Here is a 24,519-nt window from a genome sequence, read left to right as displayed (position 1 = left end):
GCAAGTGGCCTATTCTGGTTTTAGCATATTTTTCTGTAATCTGAGATAAAGGGGGTTATTTTGGTTCACTCTTTCTGACAAATTCCTTCTTAGATGGACAAATTCATGTACACTGTAGGTGGGGCGGATGTTACTTGTGCAGAGAGAGTTCGATTTGGGTGGGGTTTTACTTCAAAGTGAGATCTATATTGCAGTGTAAAAATAAAGCAGTCCGCATTTTCCATGCACAGAAACAAAATAACTCACCCAAATCTAATTCTCTCTGCACATTTTACATCTGCCCCCTGCAGTGCACATGGTTTTGTCCATCTAAGAAGGAATTTGTCAGAAAGAGTGATCCAAAATAACCCCCAAAATACTGGTGTAGAAGTGTGTGTCTGAATGAACTACGACTCAGTGCCTTCAGATGCTGTAATAGGCTTATAGTTGGAAGCCATTGTTCAAATCATCTGAACTTGCGCCAGTGCTACAGTGCTATGCTAGGTGCAGTTACTCAGTCTGAGTATGGCCTCCAATGACAGTGATTAAAGGCCTGTATACGCAGACACTCCAATGCTCTAATTGGACTGGGGTGATTCATATTTGTATGTAGCGGTGTTTTAAGAGGAGCCTTCTCCCTCCATGCCTCTTCATCTCTAGCCGGCAGTGCTGTAAAACACGTCATACCTCCCAACTTTTCATGTTGTCTCAGTGGAACAAAATTAAATGTCTTGGCCTTGTGGCTAGGGGGCGTGGCCTACTATTGTGACACTTCTCGTGAGCACTGTAGGGGCATGGCCCCCTGTCAGCCACACGACTTGATATGCTGCAGCATTTGCAGGGCTGAGGGGGGCTGTATGTCTCCCCCATTTTAAAGGTGTGAAGGGTCCCGGATCTGCAATGTCAGATGCAGACCTCCTGAACATCGAGGTGTGGATCTTATGGCCATCTTGAGTAAGCTTATGCAAGCTGGCCGGTGCCTGTTGCCATTGTGAATCACGACCGATGGTTGCGATGGTGGTCCGAGGCTGCACTGGGGCAGATGTATTAAGCCTTAACAAGAGATAAATGCAAGGGTGATAAGGAGAGATAAACATCCAGCCAATCACCTGCTAACTGACTTTTTTAAACACAGCCTGTAACATGGCAGTTAGCAGGTGATTGGCTGGAAGTTTATTTCTCTTTATCACCCTTGCATTTATCTCTTGTTAAGGCTTAATACATCTGCCCCAGTGTCTAGGTTGACAGTCAATAGGCCAACACAAAATATTAACATGCACAAGGTCGATTTTGACAAAAGGTCAACATGCACAAGGTCAACATTGTTAAAAGGTCAACACAACCTGTAGGTGGACATTGAAAGGTCGACACATGAAAAGATCAACATGAGTTTGTTTTGTGTCAATGTCTACATCTGAGCACCTGAACCCCGAATTAGTGTTGCGCTTACCCTTGTATGGCTCACAATAAGTTCCCAAGCGGAATCTAGGTGGATGTTAAAGTGTTAAAATAGCCCCCCTAATGTGTGTTGACTTTTTATCAATGTTGACTTTGTGTATGTTGATCTTTTGTGTATCTTTTTTTTCGGTGTTGACCTATTAACCTATCATCCAGATCGGGCAGCTTGTACCACAGCAAATTGAATTTGGGTTATAGATTGTATTGTTCTGATGACTGTCCATGTGTTGGAAGTACACTGTAATAGATCAGGTACTTTAAATATATATTATTTTCCATAGTTCGGAAAGAACCTCAGTTCCATGTGTACAGGTAAAAAACTGAAATAATACAATAGTGTACTCTGTGTGTAGGGAATAATGTGCAATAAAATTCCTAGCCTTTTACTGGGTGAGTCGTGCGTGAAAATTTGAAACGGTGTCAGATTTGAACAATCCCAAAGTGAACGTGACCTTTGTTGTGCTTTGTGGTTCTCATTGGAACAAACAAATAAGTTTCATAATGTAATGCGTGACCACAAATTAAAACTGTAAGTACTAGGTGCTACTCACAAACTAAAGGTGTTTTAAATGTTTTTTTTTTTTTTAAACTATTAAGCAGGTTTAGGCCTCCATGGTAAATTAACAGTGTTCTTACATTTCTCCAATAATTAAAGACAATGCACAGTGCAATACCATTAGTACACAGAGCGTCCATAATTCATATCATAGGGATGTTATATATGATAATGGAGACTGTTTCAAAAGTTTCTTTCAGCTACCAATTCTCTTTTAGGGGCCCATTTACAATTGAATGTTTGCATTTAATTCCCCCAAAACACCCATTTTTCGGGTGTTATAAATAATAAGTACCCCCGCATGTAGTACAGAAGTATCTGATCCCTGCTGCAATCACTAGCCAATCTGGTAGTCACATCCCCCATAGATTTTTATGGGGGATGCGATGTTGCCTGATGTATCAAAATTGGGCAGCTTTGCCTCAGGTCCCTGGTTACCGCCATTATGAGATGGCAGTAGCCCATTGTAGTCTATGAGCTACAGACCGCACTGCTGGTGGGGCAGTGCGATTTGTACGAGCCAGTGTTAACCATTCGTTTTTACCTGCTTGAGGCAGGAAAAACAAAATCCCAGATAAATTGCGTCTCTCACCGGCTTATCAGAGCAAATAGAATAGCCCTCTGGAATATAAATTACCACTGGTAATTTGATATCCCCCTATGGCTGAGATTCCCTAGAGAAATTCAAATAGCTTTGAAGCCATGAACCATCTGGTATTTTTTGTTTACCTCCTCAGCTGGTCATAGATAACCTGCTTAACAGGTGTCGAATCTGGGAAGTTATCACAGATGTTGAGTGTTAATGACCGTTAACAACTGTTAAGTAAGTTAAGTACATGGGCACTTTATCCCCTCCCAGGGAAAAAGGGAGGGCAATTGGGTAGCCCCAGGTATTAAAGCCTGAGGCTACCACACCTTTTCACCACTCAATAACCTATCTATCATGTACTGACAATGACAGACAGGATCTGCCTGGTTGCGATGTGCAGCTTCTCCACTTTGGGCCTTATTGTGCTCCATTCGCAGTTTTGCCTGCATTCCTATGGGGACCAATGTTTTGTTAGTGCACATGCGCATTTCTGCGCATGTGCATACGTAGGGTGGGCACACGCACCCAACACAGCGTGCGGGGGGGCGGTGAGGGGTGTTGGCGTTGGGCAGCCACATTAGCTGGGCGTTCTCATGCTAATGCGGGCATGACGGACAGGTGGTGGGCGGGCAGCTGACATCACCATATGTCAGCTGCTCATCCACTTTCCCCTGAACATGCACACATATGTAAGGTTGCTGAGGGAAACCTTACATATGCGTGCACCTTCCAATCTTTAGATGGTTGGCGGCCATCGGAAGATGTGGGAGGTTCCCCCTGGCCAGTGAATGGATGTTACTGTTTACGCGTGTCCTGCTTGCGAATCGCGATTGTAAATGGGTGGCGCCAGCCTTGTGAATCAACCAGAATAACCCCCTTAATCTCTCTATAAGATTTGATACATGTCATCCTTGGTGTTAGCTGTCAGTGTGAAAGTACTCTGGCCAGATCTGTGAGGATCATGGAAACTGTCATTCAAATGAAGACGCCAAATGGGCCTACACACGGAGCGATATTCAGCCATTTTCTGAGCGATTTTACATTATTTCACTAATTTGCTCAGAAAATCACTGTTTGTGTAGACCACACATCGATTTAAATGCGCGGCCCAGCGGGTCTCAGATTAACAACCTGTATGCGGTTTAATAATCAACTGAGAACACTGCCCGTGAAACCTCACAGGTGCTGAGAGACCTGATTCTTCTGAGCTAAGCAGCATCGCTCAGAACCGTCTCCCTACACATTTCTGTACCTGTGTAGGGCCCATTACCTCATTGGTAAGATTGAAGTCTGCAAGGTTCTACTGAATAGTATATTCTCTATGTAGACTACAATTCTAATTCCACCTTTGTTTTGACAATTCACATTACGTTTATGGAAATACACGAAGCACCCTTATATGTGTAAGCAGATTACTGCCCAGGCTGTGTGCGATGAACCACACTATGGTAAATGCAATCATTGGCAGACCTCTGTATAGCATCAGCGACCTGAACTGAGCCCACGGACGAGCCGGAAGTGTTTGTCCTATGCATCTGTTACTGTGCCACCAGTGTAATTGCAGATGACTGGTAGAGCATATGAAATGTTAAAGAAAAGCTATATTCACAATAGAATTTTTCAATAAATGTCTAAAAATAAATAACAATATAGGGCATATTTAATATTTTTTGGGTACTTGTGTACTTTCACGGCGCCCGATATTTCGGATGCGTTATCGGTCGATATATCGGATGCGATATCAGCCGATATATCGATGCAATCCGAACCGAACCTGTTCATAACCCCACTATCCACTACGCATGGAGTTGATTTTATATACTGTGGCAAGCGTAGCGAGCCACCGATTACTGTGCTCCCAACACTATAAAAAAACATTATGAACAGGTCAAAAATCGATTTGGATCGCATCGATATATGAAAAATACATAAGTACCATTTTTTACATTATACCATCAGTATTAACAATTCCTTATCAATGCAATTTGTGACAATAAAGAATCTGTGAATCCGCAATATATCATTATTACAGAATAACCAGGACATAGGGATTTTTAGGACAGAATCCCGATCCCGGGATTGGCCATCCTATTTGCTGTTATTTCTTTTCATCTCATTAAGCACAATGGGCCTGATTCAGACCTGTTTGCTAGGCTGCGTATACTTGCAGCCTAGTGAACAGGTAAGCACCGCCCTGCCAAAAGCCCCCCTCAGCACTGAATCCCCTCACTAGCATGTGAGGGGATGTGTACTCTAACACATCCCCTCGCATGCAGCCCAAGTGGGGAAAACTCATTTGAGGGTCGCTGTCCATTAAATTATTTTTCTCCCCGACTTTACTTCTGTTGCCGATTGCCGAATGCGGGGCAGGTGCTGACATTATGTGACCATCAGGCATCCGCATCACATCAGGCACCCGCCCCAATCAGGCAACGCCATGGCTGCTTTCCCTGAGAACAGTGTTTTTAAAACGAAATTCACAGTGCTGCGTGTGAACTAGAATAAGGTCCATAATCTGCAGCGCTTTACAAAGAATAATTGGCCCTTATTCCGGTTCAATCACAAAGGTAAATTCCTAATCAAGTGGACAAAACCATGTGCACTGCAGTGGGTGGGGTGGGGGCAGATGTAACTTGTGCAGAGAGAATTAGATTTGGGTGGGGTTTTACTTCAAATTGAGATCTATATTGCAGTGTAAAAATAAAACAGCCAGTATTTACACTGCACAGAAACAAAATAACTCACCTAAATCTAAATCTCTCTGCACATGTTACATCTGCCCCCCCTGCAGTGCACATGGTTTGTCCTTATGTAGTCACAGTAGTACAGCTGTTTCTACTGAAGAACAATTCACATGAAGCAAGTGGTTGAGAGTGAAGGCTATTTAGCATCACAAAACAGGTTGGTTTCTACCTTTTGCAGGGGAACTCTCATTACTAATAAGAATAGATTTAAACATAACAGAAAGTTCAATTGTCAAACTAAAAAACAGTGTAATTGGAGGTACAGTATGCATACCAGCTGTCCTACACAAATAGCTATACATGTGCAGATAGGAATGATGTCAAACAGTTCAGACTAGCAGAACAAAGCGATGGTAATATTGCTCATATTACCTTAAGCCGTATACATACGGCAGCGACAGGGGCTGATATCGCTGGGAATATGGCCGCTGGCGACCATAAGTGATGGGAGTGTGCCCTGGCGAAAAATCCCCCCCCCCAACCCTGCCATCTCCCTGAAGCGGAGACGGGCAGGCAGACGCTGTCCAGCCGCCGTGATACTGGGACGCGAGTCCCAGACCCTGTCCGCCAGCGGGCACCGCGATTGAAAGAGGCCGGCTCCATCTGTACCAATCACATCACGCATGGACAAGTTGAATGAGCCACAGAAGATGCGTATGTATTATAGTTGTAATCCTCTCACAGTTTGACTGACAGGAAACTAGCATTTGGGTTTTGAAAGCTGACATTTTCTTGATGTCTCTTAAAAACATAGATGTGCTCAGGTGTTTTTGAGGAGGGTCTGGGACATCAGCGATGACCCCTACCACCCTGTCTCAGTCGCATATAAGTTGAAGCCTTTAGAAGCCTTACATTAGCACAGACAGTAAAATCCTTTCAATGGCCCATGAATTGCATATAGATTTGAAAATGGGTGGCGATAAACGATCCATTTTCAATTGTCTCTCAATTTTGCCAGGCTGGCTTACTCCTTGCAGTCCACTGCGCATTCTCACATTAGCAGTCACATCTGAATTAGGCCCTTAGTTTTAAAATCAGTGCAGTGTCCCACAGGGTTGGCAAATCAGCCCTCCCAGGCCTGTGTTTATTGGGCGCAATTAATAGACCCACTAGGGCTCGGATATTAGTGTCATCTCTCTAGAGCATGGGTCCTCAAACTGCGGCCCTCCAGATGTTGTGAAACTACAAATCCCAGCATGCCTTGCCACAGTTTTGCTATAAGGGAGTGGCAAGGCATGCTGGGATTTGTAGTTTAACAACATCTGGAGGGCCGCAGTTTGAGGACCCATGCTCTAGAGTCTAGAATGTAAGCTCTCATGAACAAGGCCCCTCTCTTCATTCTCCTCATGTGCTTTTCCACAATTAGAATATATATATATATATATATATATATGTATAACTTTTTTTTAATTCCTTACTCCGTCCAACGGCACCTAACTCTAGGTTAGGTGCCGTTGCTTCAGTGTCCTGTCTCCTGTAACTATTTTTATTTACTATGTACTTGTCTTAAATTGCCTTATACTGTAAGTCATTGCTTTCTTATTTTTGCTCATTTATGTATTATTTATGTGCAACAGCTAATTACTTGTAAACTAACGTTGGTGCCTGTATAGTACTTTTAGGAGGACACCACCTGTGACTACATTTACCAAAAAAAAAAAAAAAAAACGTTAAATGTTTTAAATGTTGCAGAATTTCCATACATTAGATGACTAAAGGTCAGTAAATATTTGCTAATCTCCACAGTTTACTATATTGCATATGTAAGTTTCAAACTAAGGGCCTAATACAATGAACTGAGACTGGGGTCAGTGGCTGTTGCATTCCAGATTTTTGGACACAGTCCTATGGTGCTGTAAACAAAAATCAGTAGTCTGGCAATACCGCAAGCGCATCATACAGTCGCAGTTATAAGAACCATGAGTGAACTCTTGTCTGATTGGATTGAGCCCTATTGATTCTAAACCACTATAAACTTGTAAACTTATCTTTTTTTCTATCGCTCATTCTCATAGAGCCTATATTAACCCTTTGAGTGCCAACATCTCTGTGAGGAATGTTCAAAATATCTGCAAAAAATGCTCACATTTGTTATATAAATTCAAATAACAAATGTTGTGTAAAAAAAGATTATATTTCCTATATAAGTTAAACATTACAGATCATTATGATGAATAAAAATGTTTGCCCATTTTCACACCTATTCTGACAAATTCAGTTGGCCCTCAAAGGGTTAAGGAAAAGTCCACCAGTAACACTGATGGCAATGGCTGCTTCTTCCACATAGGGACAGTAGCAGAAACATTTTTTTCTTCCACTCCAGAAGTTGCCATCAAGATTCTATAAACTGTATACTGAGACAAAGAGCTATGTTTGTTAAATCTATTTCTCAGAAATAGCTTCATATCATTTACCTGGTAGGGCCAAGATGCTTCTATCAGTCTGTGGTACCAAATGAAGAGTTTCATATGCTGCCCTCTCTTGTCAAGCCTTAGATTTTTGTTAGTCATGGGGCCACTCCCTCCTCCTGTATAGAGGTGTGGTCACATTAATGAAACCACAGCATCTCTTTCACCTAGACTACAAAAGACACTTTCTACTGCATTACCTAGCTACACTGTATATGCATATTTAACAGTACGACAGGTTATCCAGTCAGACAAGTACAGTACCAAGTATTTTAATAGATATGCACATAGATTAAATGCCATGGTGCATGAATAATAGTTAATGGCTTTACAGGCCAACACAATACAATGGCATTTCAAAAATGATGCTATAATGGTTTCAATCTGCAAGCAAAAATAAAACTGGGTCATAATAATACTATTATTCAGACTATGTAAAAACAAATCCTGTTTGGTTTCACATGACACATAACTGCTGATGCGGAAACTGTGCACAAACTTTGCCTGTGGTATATTATAATTATTATTGTTTATTTATATGGCGCCACAATGGTTCCACAGCACCTAACAATATATAAATGACCAAAAACAAGAAAACAAGGCCAGTACAAGGCAATTTAGGACAAGTACAGTACATGGCAAATAAAAAGCAGGGGACAGGATACTGAAGTAATTATTAGTATGGCAGAGACATATGATTATTTTCTGATGATTTGAGTAAGGAGTATATATATATGTATTTATTCTAAAAGAGGAAAAAGCACATGAGGAGAGAACCCTACTCATGAGAAATGACATTCTAATGGAGAGGGGCAGAAAGACAGAAGTCACACAGAACAGATAGAAGTGAGTATAAACAGAGGTTAGGATGAGAAATAGCGGTGTTAAATGAAAAAGTGGGTCTCAAAGTTGGGGTAGAGTATTCCAGAGATAAAAATGGTCAAAATCTTGAAGGCAGGAATAGGAATAAGTAACCAGTTAGCAGGAGGGACGGCATTAATTTGTGGGCAAAGAGGGAGGGTGGCAGTGTAAAGAAAGATAAAATCAGATATGTAAGTGGGAGAGAAATGTGTGAGGGCTTTGTAAGTGAGTTTGAGGAGCTTGAATTGGATTCTGAAGGGGAAAGGGAGCCAGTGTAGGCAGAGGCGTAGCTAGGGTGGCGCTGACCGAACTCGTGCTCTGAGCGCCAAAGGGTTGCAGGGCGCCCCCTGCTGTGTCCTGTGTGGCGCTGTAGTGTGTACAGTGCCAGCCAGGGAGAGCAGGCAGTTAGTCATTGCAGAGCTGCCGACAGAATAGAACAAAAGTGAACCCCTCCTCTAGGTAACAGCGGGCTTGTTGGCTGCACAGTGAGGGGTTTCAGGTATGAAATCACAGCCATTCAAATGTGGGGGTGGGGGTGCCATGATATAAGCTTGCTCCAGGTGCCCCGGCTGCACCCTATGCCACTGAGTGTAGGGCTTGCAAGTAATGATGATAGATTGGAGTGGAGAGAGGTGTTTATTACTTATTTATTTATTTAGTTTATTATACAGCTCAGCATATTCCATTGGACTTTATAATTGGAAACAGTGATAAAAAAAATTGGTTAGTAACATACCAAGGTCCCTGCTCGCAAGCTTACAATCTCAGGGAGACCAGATAGGAGAAAATATCTGGAGATGACCAGTGAGTGGATGAGGGTCTTTGTAGCATCCTTGGTCAGAAAGGTTCTGCTCCTGGAAATATTTTTGAGGTGGTAACAGCAGGATTGTGAAATGTGCTGAATATGTGGTTTAAAGTAGAGGGAGGAATCAAGAATAACACCAAGGGCGAAATGTAATAGGGTGCGTTTTTTTAGACTAAAAAAAAATCGCACCAAATCGCACCTTTAAAAATCGCGTTTTTTGCCGCGAATTCGCATATGTAATGAGATGCGAATTAGCGGCAAAAAATGCGATTTGCCGCGATTTGCCGCGATTTTTAGTCATGAAAATGTGCGCATTTTCAGTCATGAAAATGTGCGCATTTTCATAAATGCGATTTTGTGCTAAAAAAAAAAAGTAAAAAAAAAAATGGCGTGGGGTCCCCCCTCCTAAGCATAACCAGCCCCGGGCTCATTGAGCCGGACCTGGTTCCAAAAATACGGGGGGACAAAAAGCATAGGGGTCCCCCGTATTTCTGAAACCAGCCCCGGACTCTTGGACCGGTCCTGGTTCCAAAAATACGGTGGACAAAAAATCTGGGGGTCCCCCGTATTTTGAAACCAGCACCGGGCTCCAACAGCCCGCGGTGTCATGCCACAGCCGGGGGACACTTTTTATACAAGGTCCCCCGGCCAAAACATGAGCACCGTGGCTGGTCAGCCTTGGACGGGGTACCTGGAGGAGTGGGGACCCCCCCAATAAAGGGGTCCCCCCCCCCAGGCTTCACCCGTCCAGGGCTGAAGCCCGGGGCTGTCACCGGCGTCCGTGGCCAGTGGACGCCGGCCTGATAGGGTTAAATCCATCATACATATCATTACATTGCTTTTTACCGGCGAACTACAAGTGCCAGCAGACCTCCCCCGCATGCTGGGACTTGGAGAACCACAAGTCCCAGCATGCAGGGCATTAATGGGCCCGCTGGGACTTGTAGTCCACCTGTAAAAAGAATGTTTATAAAAAACACACACACAGAGAAGTACAAGTTTATTACACACACACACCTCAATTTTACACCAGCGTAACTTACCATTCCTGGATCCAGCGCTGGTCTGGCTGCTTTACAGCCGGCTCCCCCCGCACTGACAGGCAGCGGGGAGAACCGCTTTCTCCGTTGCCTGTCACCGGCTTTCTCCGTAGCTTCTGTAGCTCTGTCCCAGTGCTACAGAGGCTGAGAGCGTGATTGGCTGAGCTAATCAGGACTGAGCTATGCGTCTCCATGGAGACGCATACTGTAGCTCAGCCAATCACGCTCTCAGCCTCTGTAGCACTGGGACAGAGCTACAGAAGCTACGGAGAAAGCCGGTGACAGGCAACGGAGAAAGCGGTTCTCCCCGCTGCCTGTCAGTGCGGGGGGAGCCGGCTGTAAAGCAGCCAGACCAGCGCTGGATCCAGGAATGGTAAGTTACGCTGGTGTAAAATTGAGGTGTGTGTGTGTAATAAACTTGTACTTCTCTGTGTGTGTGTTTTTTATAAACATTCTTTTTACAGGTGGACTACAAGTCCCAGCGGGCCCATTAATGCCCTGCATGCTGGGACTTGTGGTTCTCCAAGTCCCAGCATGCGGGGGAGGTCTGCTGGCACTTGTAGTTCGCCGGTAAAAAGCAATGTAATGATATGTATGATGGATTTAACCCTATCAGGCCGGCGTCCACTGGCCACGGACGCCGGTGACAGCCCCGGGCTTCAGCCCTGGACGGGTGAAGCCTGGGGGGGGGGGACCCCTTTATTGGGGGGGTCCCCACTCCTCCAGGTACCCCGTCCAAGGCTGACCAGCCACGGTGCTCATGTTTTGGCCGGGGGACCTTGTATAAAAAGTGTCCCCCGGCTGTGGCATGACACCGCGGGCTGTTGGAGCCCGGTGCTGGTTTCAAAATACGGGGGACCCCCAGATTTTTTGTCCCCCGTATTTTTGGAACCAGGACCGGTCCAAGAGTCCGGGGCTGGTTTCAGAAATACGGGGGACCCCTATGCTTTTTGTCCCCCCGTATTTTTGGAACCAGGTCCGGCTCAATGAGCCCGGGGCTGGTTATGCTTAGGAGGGGGGACCCCACGCCGTTTTTTTTTTTATAAAAACACTTTTACACATTTTTATTAACAGAACCATGCACAGATCTCAATGATCTGTGCATGGTTCTGTCAAATTCGCCTGTCAGAACCTGGTCTATTTTTTTTGCGATTTTTGGTAACATTGACCAAAAATCGCACCCTATTACATTTGCGAGTTGTATACTTTATAATGGGAAAACATCTGGATGCGAATTGAAATGTGACTAAAAATCGCACTTCTAAAAGTGCGATTTCGCGGTAAAAAGTGCGATTTTTTACCGCGATTTTCAACCTATTAAATGTGCGATTTTCGGAAAATGTGCGATTTCGGCCGTTTTTGACCAAAAATCGCACATGTCTAAAAAATCGCACCCTATTACATTTCGCCCCAAGTCAGCGTACTTAGGGGCTAGAGGCAGGGGTGTAACTCAAAGGGACAATGGAGACACCTTCCTCCGGGCTCTAAGCCTTGAAGGGTCACCTGCATGTACATCCGCACCTGTGTGATTCACACTGTGAGCCAACTGTGACTGCTGCTCTTCTAACTGAGCTCTGTGGTGCATCCTAATGCTATACAGTTCATTAGCTGTATCCCAGGCGCCCTGCTAACATAATAGGGGACAGGACAGCTCCCACCTGGTACCACTACAGCCACTGAATCTTGTGAGTTTGACCCTGACCCACTGGTGATTGTAACACGGTGTAACTGAAGCCCTCCAATTCATTATGGGCTCTGGTACCTATGTAAACTGAGTGCTATCTTTTTTCAATATTTTTTAAAAGGCGGGCACCAAACTACAACTTGCCTCCAGGTGATTGGGATGAACGTACGTCTCTGGCTAGAGAAGATAGTTGTTCCATCAATAGATAGTGAATTTGAATGAAATGAGGTTATGCGGAAGTGTGGGAAGATGATCAGCACATCTTCAGATGATCATCACAGTCTTAGACATGTTAACTTTAACCCTTTGAGTGCCAACATCTCTGTGAGAGATGTGCAAAATATCAGATAAAAATGCCATCATCGCTCACATTTGTTATATAAATTAAAAATTAAAACTGGAAAGAAAAGATTATATATCCTATTGGGATGCGGTCATTTGGTCTACTGCATTATGGTAAAAAGTCATTAGGTCGAATCCATTAGGTCGACATGCTAAAAGGTCGACATGACTATAGGTCGACATGGGAAAAGGTCGACATGATTCTAGTTCGAAAGGTCATTAGTTCGACAGGTCATTAGTTCGACAAGGTCATTAGTTCGACATTGTCTATGTCGACATTCACAAGGTCGACATGGAGTTTTTCACTGTTTTTTGAGCCAACATGTGCCGACAGGCGGTATTTCATGCCCTAGCATCCACTAGGGCGTGGTGGGAGAATAAAATAGTGTGCCGAGCGTAGCGAGGCACCGTGCCCGACGCATTGCGAGCGCAGCGAGCGATGCGAGGGGATGCAGTGCACTTTAAACTGTGTCCATGTCGACTGTGTTGACATTCAGGTAAAAAAAACAGTGAAAAACCCCATGTCGACCTTGTGAATGTCGACATAGACAATGTCGAACTAATGACCTTGTCGAACTAATGACCTGTCGAACTAATGACCTTTCGACCTAGAATCATGTCGACCTTTTCCCATGTCGACCTAGAATCATGTCGACCTTTTAGCATGTCGACCTAATGGATTCGACCTAATGACTTTCTACCATAATGCAATAGACCAAATGATCCCAACCCATCCTATTTCACGTAAACATTACAGGTCATTAAGATGGATAAAATGTTTGCTTGGTAATGTTTTAAGTCTATCTTTACAAATTCATTTGGCACTCAAAGTGCTGGGACATCCAAGAAGAAATGGGGCAGATGTATTAAGCCTTAACAAGAGATACATTTAAGGGTGATAAAGAGAGATAAAGGACTAGCCAATCACATCCCAACTGCCGGGTTACAAGCTGTGTTTGAAAAAAGTCAGTAAGGAGCTGATTGGCTGGACATTTATTTCTCTTTATCACCCTTGTATTTATCTCTTGTTAATGCTTAATACATCTGCCCCATGGTGACAAGACAGTTGGAAGTACAAGAGAGATGTAGAGAAGTTAGATTTGAGTATCATCGGCATAGAGCTGATATTGGAAGTTGTTTGAGTGATTGAGCTCACCTAGAAAGGACATTTAGAGAGCGAAAAGGAGAGGACCAAGAACAAAGCTTTGGTAGACACCTACTTTTAGAGGAAGTGCAGTAGAGTCATGAGAGGAGACAAAGAAGGATCCTTCAGAGAGTAGGAAGACAGCCAAGAGAGAGCATTATCATGCTGATCAAGGGAGTGAAGGATTTGGAGAAAGATAGGATGGTCTACAGTGTCAAAAGCAGCAAAAAGTTCAAGAAAAGATAATTGCAGACTTTTGAGGGCAGTTTAGTGGAATGGAGAGGAATGGAAGCCAGACAGGAATGGATTAAGCAGGGAGTGGGAGGAAAGAAATGTTCCAAGTCAAGTGCTTGTCAATGAGCTTAAGGATTTTGGAAGCAAAAAGCAGGAAGAGAGGTGGTTTGGTAGTTCAAGAGAGTGTTAGGATCAATGGTAGGTTTTTAAGATTAGGGGAGCTAAGGGTATGCTTGAAGGCTGAGGGGACAGTGCCTGATGAGAGGGTGATATTGAGGAAATGTGCAAGATGGGAAGAGGCAGTAGGAGAGATGTAGCAGAGTAGGTGGGATAGGGTCTACTGGGGAGATGGTTGGGGGGAGGACCAGATAAGGGCCATTACTTCATTTACAGATACAAGATAAAAAGAAGCCAGAGTTAAGACAGAAAGGGCTGCACTGTAGGATGAGAACATCAATTTGAAATAGAGGATGTCTGCTTTAGAGCGTGATGCATACGGATAGAAATCAGCAGCACAAAGAAAGAAGTAATAATGCCTCTGTATAGGTAATTGGTATGACCTCACCTAGAGTATTGTGTTCAGTTCTGGAAGCCATATCTCCAGAAAGACATAAATACATTAGATATGGTAAAAAGAAGTACAACTAAAATGGTACATGGCCTACATTACAAAACTTACCTGGAAACACTTACAAAATCTCAATATGCATAGTTTGGAGCAAAGAAGGTTAAGGGAGGACATGATAAAAACTGTCAAATATATCAAGGGTGTTAACAAGGTCAACTAGGGAGACATTCTTCAAGTCAAGAAAAGTATGAGAACACGAGGAGGTAGGTTCAGGGGAAATCTGAGTAAAAATAACTTCACAAAAAGGGTAGTGGGCAGGTGGATTAGCCTCCCATCAGAGGTGGTAGAGGCTAAGATAATAGATACATTTAAACATGCATGGGTTACACATAAGGATATACTTACAAAGAAATAAGGAAGGATCAGACAGGGTTTGAGGTAACCATATGGATAAAAAGGGGGAGACTAGATGGGCAAGTGGTTCTTATCTGCCATCAAATTCTATGTTTCTATATACAATTACATTTTTGCATACATCTGGTGAAGTTGGAATGGCTGTGTATCCGTACCATGTGTATTTGAGCAAATGTAAAGTATGGATTAAAAAAACAAAAAAACAGAAATAAGTATAATTAGTTCAAAAGGGTTGTTTTGAGATTATACATTGATGTTGAAAGACAAATGCTGACATCATGGAGAGGGGAAAAGTATGGGGTGAGGGAAGGTCTTGAGGTTGAGTAGAGGTAAATGCTGGATTGTGAAATTACCCAGTGGCAGGGTTACTTATTTCCTTGTCCTGCCATGTGATGTCAGGTCAAAGTGGTATACAGTCTATATGATAGTTTCACATACAAGGTATATTGCTGAATGTACTAACCTTCTCTGATACATCCTGCCACACATTGAACTGATTCTAATCACATATGTACTAACAAATGCAATTAGTACCACAGATTTCTACAGAGTATAGTAAATCTATTGTGACAAAGGAAAAAGTTCAAACAGTGCTTTTATTTTCTTCATCAGCACTTAGGATTTTCACATGCAGTTCAGTGGTTACAGGTTACAGCATTTCATTTGACAGTCAGAGTAACACTCCTGGTTAATAGTCTAATGACTCCTATGGTAATACCAGACTCCCAGCCTATCCCCTGGTCAGCTAGTCTAGGATTGGGAGTGTCTTACATGACTTCAGAATCCATTCTTAAGGTGCCCATACAGGCTGAGACAGCAGCGTGCGATGCAATGCGCGCTCCCGCGGGCATCCCATCGCACAGTACAAAAAGTATGCGCTGCACATAATTTTTGTACTGTCTACGGATCACATCGCATCGCACACAAATCGCATGAGATCTGATGTGATATATCACAAAACGCACGGGTGCTATCGCACCGTGTATGGGCACTTTTAAAGGCAGATAACAGGTGCAACTAATCAACTTGGCTTCAGTTGATTCCTGAGCTCAAACCAAAGCCAGGATTGGATCCATAACTGTGCTTAACCAGGGAAATCCTATTAACCCTGTCACAATATGTATTCAAAGTTCACAGTTTTTGCTGTAACATAATTGTTAAAGGTTAATGAAGTCTTAATTAATAGATAGTCTTTTTAATGTGGATATATTCTGGTGCTAATAGAAGACTTGAGCACTGTAAAAGTGCCTACTTCCTGGGAGGGATGTTGTACTGCTTATGCAGTGTGGCAGATACATGTTCCAAAGAGTTTTGGATAAGGGGATAAGTAAATATCATGGGGTTCCTAATCATCCCTGCCCCAGATAATTCCCCTTTACCCCTCTGGGCCAATACATCCCTGGTGGGATAGTCACCTAATATGTAAATGGCTGTATGAGGGTTAGGGGAGACCGCATGATTGGTATGTCATTCATTAGCAGGAGTCATAAAATTCAAAATCTTAGGGGCAGATTTATTAAGCTTGGAGAAAAGATAAACTGGAGATAAAGCGGAGAAAAGATAAAAGGAGATAAAGCACAGCCAATCAGCTGTGTTTGAAAAAGACAGTTGGGAGTTGATTGGCTGGTGCTTTATCTCCTTTTACCTTTTCTCCGCTTTATCTCCAGTTTATCTCTTCTCCAAGCTTAATAAATCTGCCCCTTAAGGCCCCCATACACTAGCCGATTTTGGTCAGATTTCAGCCAGATCAGTCGGATCTGGCCGAAATCGGACCAAAATTGGCTAGTTTTGATGTCCCCTCAGATCCGATGCGAGGTCCCGTGCGCATCGGATCTGCGTCGCGTGGTCGGACCTGCTGCACGTCCGACCACCCGACTTGGGACCTAGTGGGGCGGCGCGGCGGTAGAGGGAGCAGGGGGGGCTGGGGACGCTGCGGGGGACACAGGCGGCATAGAGCCGGGCAGGGGGAGCCGGCCGGGAGCTGTCAGTAATGAATAAAAAAAAAAAGCCCATACAATGAATGGGCGGCCTGTGATTGGCTGAGCGCTCTCTCAGCCAGTCAGCAATTGGCTGAGAGCGCTCAGCAGCCAATCACAGGCTGCCCATTCATTGTATGGGCTTTTTTTTTTTATTCATTACTGACAGCTCCCGGCCGGCTCCCCCTGCCCGGCTCTATGCCGCCTGTGTCCCCCGCAGCGTCCCCAGCCCCCCCTGCTCCCTCTACCGCTTTGCCGCACAGACGCTGTCCCCCGCAGCGTCCCCAGCAGCGGGGGACACAGACGTGTCCCCCGCAGTGTCCCCAGCCCCCCTGCTCCCACCTCTGTAGCCCCCCCCCCCTGCTCCCCGGGTTTTTTACATGTGATAAATCGAGACAATTTATCACATGTAAAAAATGGCACATCAAGTGCCAATCTAATCAAGCTCCCCCGGGGAGCAGCCGGGGAAGCTCAGGGGGAAGTCGGGGGCGACTTGTCCTAAGGACAAGTCGCCCTAGTGTATGGGGGCCTTTAGTCTTTAATTTTTCCAATAATACCCACTTTGAAAGAATAGCATGAGAGGAACAGCAGTCTTCTCTCCATCTGCAGGTCTTGCATATTTAAAATCAGTGGAATCAAACATGATAACCTTGAAACAAAAGTGCACATAACTATAATCGCTAGACCCTGCAAACAACATGAAGAATCAGCAGGCACATTATTGTGACTTATATAAAGAGTTATAGGGGAGATTGTTACAGCTATGGAGGTAGTCCTCTTTAAGCACCTGTGGCTCAAACATGATCCTTTATCTGACCTCAGTCCCCCCCCTCGCATACACAGACACACATACACAAACCAATCCCCAGTGAACCAGTAACATCCACACCTGGAGATGATCAGAGCCTCCAGTTAAGAAATAATCTAATCCTTGAGATATATAAAAGGTGTAAGCAACAAGATTGGAAGAGGCTTGAAAGTTTGGTGACTTCTTACTGCTATGTTACAGGCAGTGGGCAGGATGTACTAACCTTGTGCCAGTAACTCCCACTACTTACTGTGCTGATACTAACATATGTAATTAGTAGAGACAGGATTATATGCATTTGCATATTTGCATATGCATTTGCATATTTTGCCCATTCTCACTGGTTATTGCATATTTTACCTAAAATCTGGTGATGGTGCATATTTTAGGCCCAGCCCTCTTCCCCCCCGCGAGTCACAGCACTGCTTTGCCCTGCTGCTGCTGGCCAGGTAGTGGTAGAGTTTGCAGGCTGGGGCAATATGTGCGCAGAGTGGGGAACCTTGGATGTACGCTATGTCTGACACTGCTCTAGGCCGCCAATCCATGTTGATAAAAGTCAGTCAGGGCGGATGCCATTACGAAGCTCTTGAACCTTTGCCTGCCCCTGGCCTGGGACTTTACACCAAGAGATAGACTTCTGCAGCAGAGGAGGCGGGCGAAAGGGTTGTGACATCACGCGGCGCAGAGAAAATGCTGTGTCACAGTGAGTATGCGGTGCAGGGAGGAAGCCTTCCACTGCGCCGCCCTCACATGCTATGCTGACATTTGATCCATCGGCGCTGGAGATGAGGGTCCGTGCAGTTGATGCAAGAAGAGCTTTGGATGCTGCAGTATGCTGTAGCAGCCAGCATCCTGACATCTGCAGATGCTGTGGGCCTATTTTTGAGGTTTATTTGCAACTAATCGTATGCTGATTTTTAAATAAATAAGTTAAAAATTACTTTTTTATTATTTAATGTAGCATATTTTAACACTTTTCATGCATATTTTAAGTATTTTTCATGCATATTTGCATGCATATTTCAGGCTTTTTTTGTTGCATATAATCCTGTCTCTAGTAATTAGTATCTCAAAGAGCCCTTTGCGATGGCCACCAGTCCCTGGACTTTTGGGTTTATGACCCGGGAGTCTGTCTGCACATGCGCAACTTGATGCGGGAAATGCAGGGGATCCTGGGAAGTACAGTAAAACCCAGAAAACTTGGTTTTTAACTGCATTTTCCCTTTAGTAAATCTCATTCTGTGCTAATATATATAGATAAGACACAGTTAAGACAATAAAGTGGTCAAGAAGAATGAACAAACTGTAAAGACTCTTGGGGGTCTATTCAATGCCGTGGGCGAGCGGTGACAGCGAGCAGGGCTTCCGGCTCGCTATCACCGCTCGCCCTATCAGTATTCAACTCACCCCCCTCATACGCCAATTCGCTCAAAAAACGGAGCGAGGGGGAATCGGCGTATGGGGCTGCAGAAGCAGCCAGACTCGCGGCTAAATACAGCGGGTTTGCTGCATTAGCCGTGGGTCTCGCTGTTTAGGGGAGCCCTTGCCGTCCTGTGACAGCGAGGATTCCCCCGGAACATTGAATAGGGCGAGCGGCTGGCGAGGGGGTAAAACAGCAAGGATCGCTGGTTTTCTGTGATGCTCGCTTGGACTTGTCACCTACGAGGTAATTACTGACTTCAGTAAGGGTGTTATTTTAGTGGAGTGGAGAAGATGAAAGCCAGACTAAAGTGGGTTGAGGAGAAAGAAATGTAGTAAGATCGCTGTAAACAATTCTCAAGGAGCATGCAGGCACAGGGGAGGAGAGAACTGAGCTTGTTGCTAGACAATCAGGATTAAATAAAAATTTTAAGACTGGGAGAATATAGGGCATGCTTGAACTGAACAGAGACATTGCCTGATGATAGAAATAGCTTGAAGATATAATCAAGGTGGGCTCAGACAGTGTCCTGAGGACAAGTCGGACCAATTTGCCCTTGAGCTCCCCGGGAGGCTCACAATTTGGTCTTGATGTTCCATTTTTTTACATGCCATAAATCGCATTTGATTTATTGCATGTAAACTCCCGGAGAGCTGCAGCAGCGGCGGGCAGCAATGGGGCCTGGGCAGTTGGTAGCAGCAGGTTCCGGGCAGCTAATAGCGGTGGGAAGCTGGTAGCCGGGCAGTGGGGCGCGAAGTGACTGCTCAATTAAAAAAAAAAACATTTTCAAAAGACTGGCCAGCCGATTATTGACTGAGAGAATTAAAAATGTTTGAAATTCAGCAGCCACTTCATGCCACGTCGCACGGCAAATGCCGCTATAAGTTCCCCGCCAGTTGGATCCAGCCACAGGCAGCTCCCCACCGCTGTCCGCCCCTGCACATAGGTGTGTGCTAAAAAGCACCCGCGATGTGCTGCTGATGGATCGATGTGCAGCAGGTTCAATCTGTAGGGTCCAACCCGATGCGCACACGCATTGGGTCTGGGCGATGTCAAATACATCCGATTTGGGCTGATTTCTCGTCCTGATTCGTTGGGATCGGGTGAAAACTCCCCACCTTTAGTGTTAGGAGCAGGGATTAGGAATAGGAATTAGTGGAGAAAACTCACCTGAAATGGTGCTTGGCACAGGTCACCACTCACCACCCAAAGCTATGGTAACATGAAAGTTGAAACCTAAAGGAAGCCTTTGGGCCATTTTAGGTTTACATGCTACCATGTCAATATAGCATCCACATAGACTTGGTGAATTTCAACATGGTCACTGACGACATGCCAATACTGTGACCATATTACCACTCTTATCTTGGCATGATACTTGTGTCAACCTAACATACCACACCCCTATGGATACTGCTAATTAGGTTCAAAATAGATCACAATCAGTATTTTAAGAGAAAAGCAAGTCCTAGTAGCTACATTCTTCAATCGGGGACCTTAAGGCAACATTATTTGTTGGGCATATTTCCCAGAAATTCCATGCAAAATATTTATACTAGATAGTTAATTAAACCAAGGAACCAAGCAAACCGGTTTGTTACAATCATCTGCCTATAAACCACAATCTAAGATGTGTTTCTGTTAATAACCGAAGTGACTTTTGGTCCAAAGTTTATGGAATAGTTTCAGAGCATCACAATCTGGTGGGATATGGTCATTGGGTCATGCATTGGGTTGACCACTGAAGGTCAACATGGCTTAGGTCAACACATGAAATAGGTCAACATGGCTAAGGTCAACAGCGTTGGAAGGTCGACACAAGCAGTAGGTCAACAATGGGAATCAAACGGTCAACTGGGACATCAGACGCGCATTACATTGCATTAGGGAGACTGCAGTGCTACATAAATGTAACAAGAACAGGGTCCCAAGTATTGCACAGTGTCTATCCATTTCTTAAGGGGGCCATACACTGCGTCGACATTTTTTGGGGGGGTGGTGGCCTAGTGATATGGGGGTGTGGCCTATTCCAACAAGGCCACGCCCCATTTTCACTGCTGTGGGGGCATGGCTAGTGGCTCTCTGAGCTGCAGGCTGCAGAATAGGCACATGGGAGGGGGGATGCAGGATGTCGTAGAATGCTGGGAGGGAAGATGCAGGGTGGCTGAGGATGAAGGGAGGGAGGACGTATGCAGGGTGGCATAGGACACAGATTGTGAGGGAGACATGGTGGCACAGAATGCAGGGTAGGAGGGAGAACACAGAGTGAGAGAGGATGCAGGAAGGGGAGTCGCAAAGTGGTGGAGGATGCAGGGAGGGGAGACGCAGAGTGGCGTTAGTTGCATGGTGGCAGAGGATACAGGGCTGGGGGACGCATGGTGGCGTAGGATGTAGGGTGACAGAGGGGAGACGCAGAGTGGCATAAGATGTGGGGTGGCGGAGGATTCAGGTAGGGAGGGGGGAAGCAGGATGGCGTTTATGTATAAATATATATGTGTGTGTGTATATATATATATATATATATATATATACATACATTACTTCATTGAGGCCACACATTATTATTTCTCCCATTGCCATGTTCAATTACCCTCCTCCTGGCCTCCCTGACCGTCACCTGCTGTTTATGTAGTGCAGCTTTTGCTGGCCTGGCTGCCTGCTCCTGCCGCCACCGCCCATCGGATCCAGCCCAGCGGAGCGAAACAGTCCTGCGTGCTACTGCTGGGGTGGATCACGTGGGCACTGCCAGCACAGCCATGCTAGCCTCCGGACCGCGGGAGCAGTTGCGTGCATTTTAACTGTGGGGAATCTCGAGGCTGGCCGCAGCCATCTTCATTTAGGGCACAGTGCTGTGGCCCAGCATGGAGATGCCGTGGCGGCCCATTTAGGGAGGATGGGTGGCCGATTCTGCCATAAAAGGTGCCAACCCACTGGGAAATGGCCCAGTTTCCCGGCAGGGCCAATCCGCCCCTAATGTGATATATTGCATGCGATCCCAGCAAGTAATGCCAAAGGCTGTCCGATCCGACAGTTCCTATGAACAACTCTTGCCATCTAGGAGCACCGATCCAACGTACATGGCACCGTGCATCAGATTGGAGGGGACCGAAACACATGCGATTTGCAAATCAGGCCAAATCGCAGTAGTGTATGGCCATCAGGGAGGGAGGACAGCGAGGACTCCAGTCCCGGGCCCAGACAGAAAGAGGGCAGTTTTGAAAGTATAATTTGTCATAAACCAATTTTACATTTCCCTTGGAGCATTGTAGAGGTTGAGTTTGGGCCTTGCTTTTTATTTGGACATCTCCCTTGGACACTTCCAGGATCTTGATACCAGCATTACCTCATGACCAGATCCAGAGCTATGGCTTCTAACAAAAATGAACTCCAGAAGGTCTGTGCGCATGTACATGTGGCAGGGAATAAAGATTGTAATCTCCACTGGGGCAGGAAGTGATGTGAATGTTCAAATCTACTCTTTAAAGCGCTGCAAAATATGCAAAATATGTGTGCACTATATAAGAATCTGTTAATAAATAAATTGAGTAATGCGGCCAGGGGCGGATCCAGGATAAAATGACAGGGGGGGGCAACATGATAAAAGAGGGTTTAGGTGGGGGAGGGCCAGTGTTAGTGGTGCCAGTGTACATGCTAAGAGAGCGGCAGAGAGAGGGTGGGAATGGGATTAAAAAATAGGCCCTAGCATTTAAAGTACGCAGGCCCACCATGGCAACAAAAGTGAAGGATGCAGTTGTGCGCGCGCCGAAGGCACGCTCTGGAAAAGGGGGTGTGGCCACTCAACAGGGGGCATGTCCTTGAGTGTAGTGTACAACACCATATACAACTTCTACACATTATGCAACAAAATACTAGACCCCATTATACTTGCCCCTTACACATGATGCCAAATGGAATGAGCCAAAATTCACATAATGCCACACGGATTGAGCCAAAATTTACATAATAACACACGGATTGAGCCAAGACTCACATAATGCCAAATGGATTGAGCCAAAATTCACATAATGCCACATGGATTGTGTCAAAATTCACATAATGCCACACGGATTGAGCCAAAATTCACATAATGCCAAACGGATTGAGCCAAAATTCACATAATGCCACATGGATTGTGTCAAAATTCACATAATGCCACATGGATTGTGTCAAAATTCACATAATGCCAAACGGATTGAGCCAAAATTCACATAATGCCAAATGGATTGTGTCAAAATTCACATAATGCCACATGGATTATGTCAAAATTCACATAATGCCAAATGGATTGAGCCAAAATTCACATAATGCCTCACGGATTGAGCCAAATTCATAAGATGCCATATGGATTGAGCCAAAATTCACATAATGCCACACGGATTGAGCCAAATTCATAAGATGCCATATGGATTGAGCCAAAATTCACATAATGCCACACAGATTGAGCCAAATTCATAAAATGCCATATGGATTGAGCCAAAATTCACATAATGCCACACGGATTGAGCCAAATTCATAAGATGCCATATGGATTGAGCCAAAATTCACATAATGCCAAATGGATTGAGCCAAAATTCACATAATGCCACACAGATTGAGCCAAAATACACATAATGCCACACGGATTGAGACAAAATTCACATAACGCCACACGGATTGAGCCAGGGGCGGATTGGCCATTGTATCTACCGGGAACTTTCCCGGGAGGCCGACACTACAGAGAGGCCGCCGCTGCTGAAAGGTGCGCATGCGCACACTCACAGTCACGAATTTAGAGTGACAGCCTGTGACTGAGGCCGGGGCTGCTCAGCCGCTCTGAGGCAGGAGGCTTCGCCCACGGTGTGGGCCGACATCCTCATTGGTGGGTGGCTGCCGTCCGTCATAGATGGTGGCCCGCCTCCCCCCCCCCCCCGCCCGATATATCGAATGCTGTTTCCGATGGCCGCGACAGAGCAGAGTTCAGTGAGCTGCTGCAGCTGCATTGAACTGCAGATACAGCCACTGACAGGCAGGGGGAGCACCTCTCAGACTGATGACGTCAGCCTGAGAGGGGAGAGAGACGAAGAGCAGCAGCGCTGTGGCCGGGCTGCAGCATTCGGAAAGAATCATGTAAGTCACACTGTGGGCTCTGGGGATGCCAACACTGGTTGGCAACCCTGTTAGGGAATGATCAAAGTACACTGGTGGTGGGGGCCGCCGGGGGTGGGGGGCAGGGAGGGAGGGGAGAGAGATTCTGTGTATATGTGCCATGCCTGCATATGGGAGGAAGGGGGGTCTGTGACTGCCTGCTGTCTGCATTAGGGCAGACAGACTCACTGTGACAACTCAGATCCCCCTCCAGCTCAGCCCCTCCATAGGCAGACATGTGACATATTCAGACCCCCCCCCCCCCCCATAGGCATATCAGACATAAAATGTCTGCCTATGGGGTGGGGGGAGAATGAGCTGTGCTGTGCTGTGCTGAAGGGATGTGACATGTCTGTCTATAGGGG

At 45.3% G+C, this 24,519-nt stretch overlaps 1 protein-coding gene across 1 annotated transcript in view; it reads right to left on the bottom strand.

The window, feature by feature from the left end:
* RNF222 (ring finger protein 222) overlaps nucleotides 1-23,897 on the bottom strand; it is a 29,439-nt gene extending 5,542 nt beyond the window's left edge. Inside the window, exon 1 of the mRNA XM_083145538.1 lies at nucleotides 23,789-23,897. The gene's annotated coding sequence lies outside the window, so the exon portion shown is untranslated. The remainder of the gene's footprint in view (nucleotides 1-23,788) is intronic.
* Between the last annotated feature and the right edge of the window lie 622 nt (nucleotides 23,898-24,519).

Source organism: Crinia signifera, chromosome 6 (genome assembly GCF_055691185.1).
Source record: "Crinia signifera chromosome 6, ASM5569118v1, whole genome shotgun sequence".
In the NCBI taxonomy this organism is placed as follows: Eukaryota; Metazoa; Chordata; class Amphibia; order Anura; family Myobatrachidae; genus Crinia; species Crinia signifera.
This window is presented reverse-complemented; position numbering and strand designations above follow the sequence as displayed.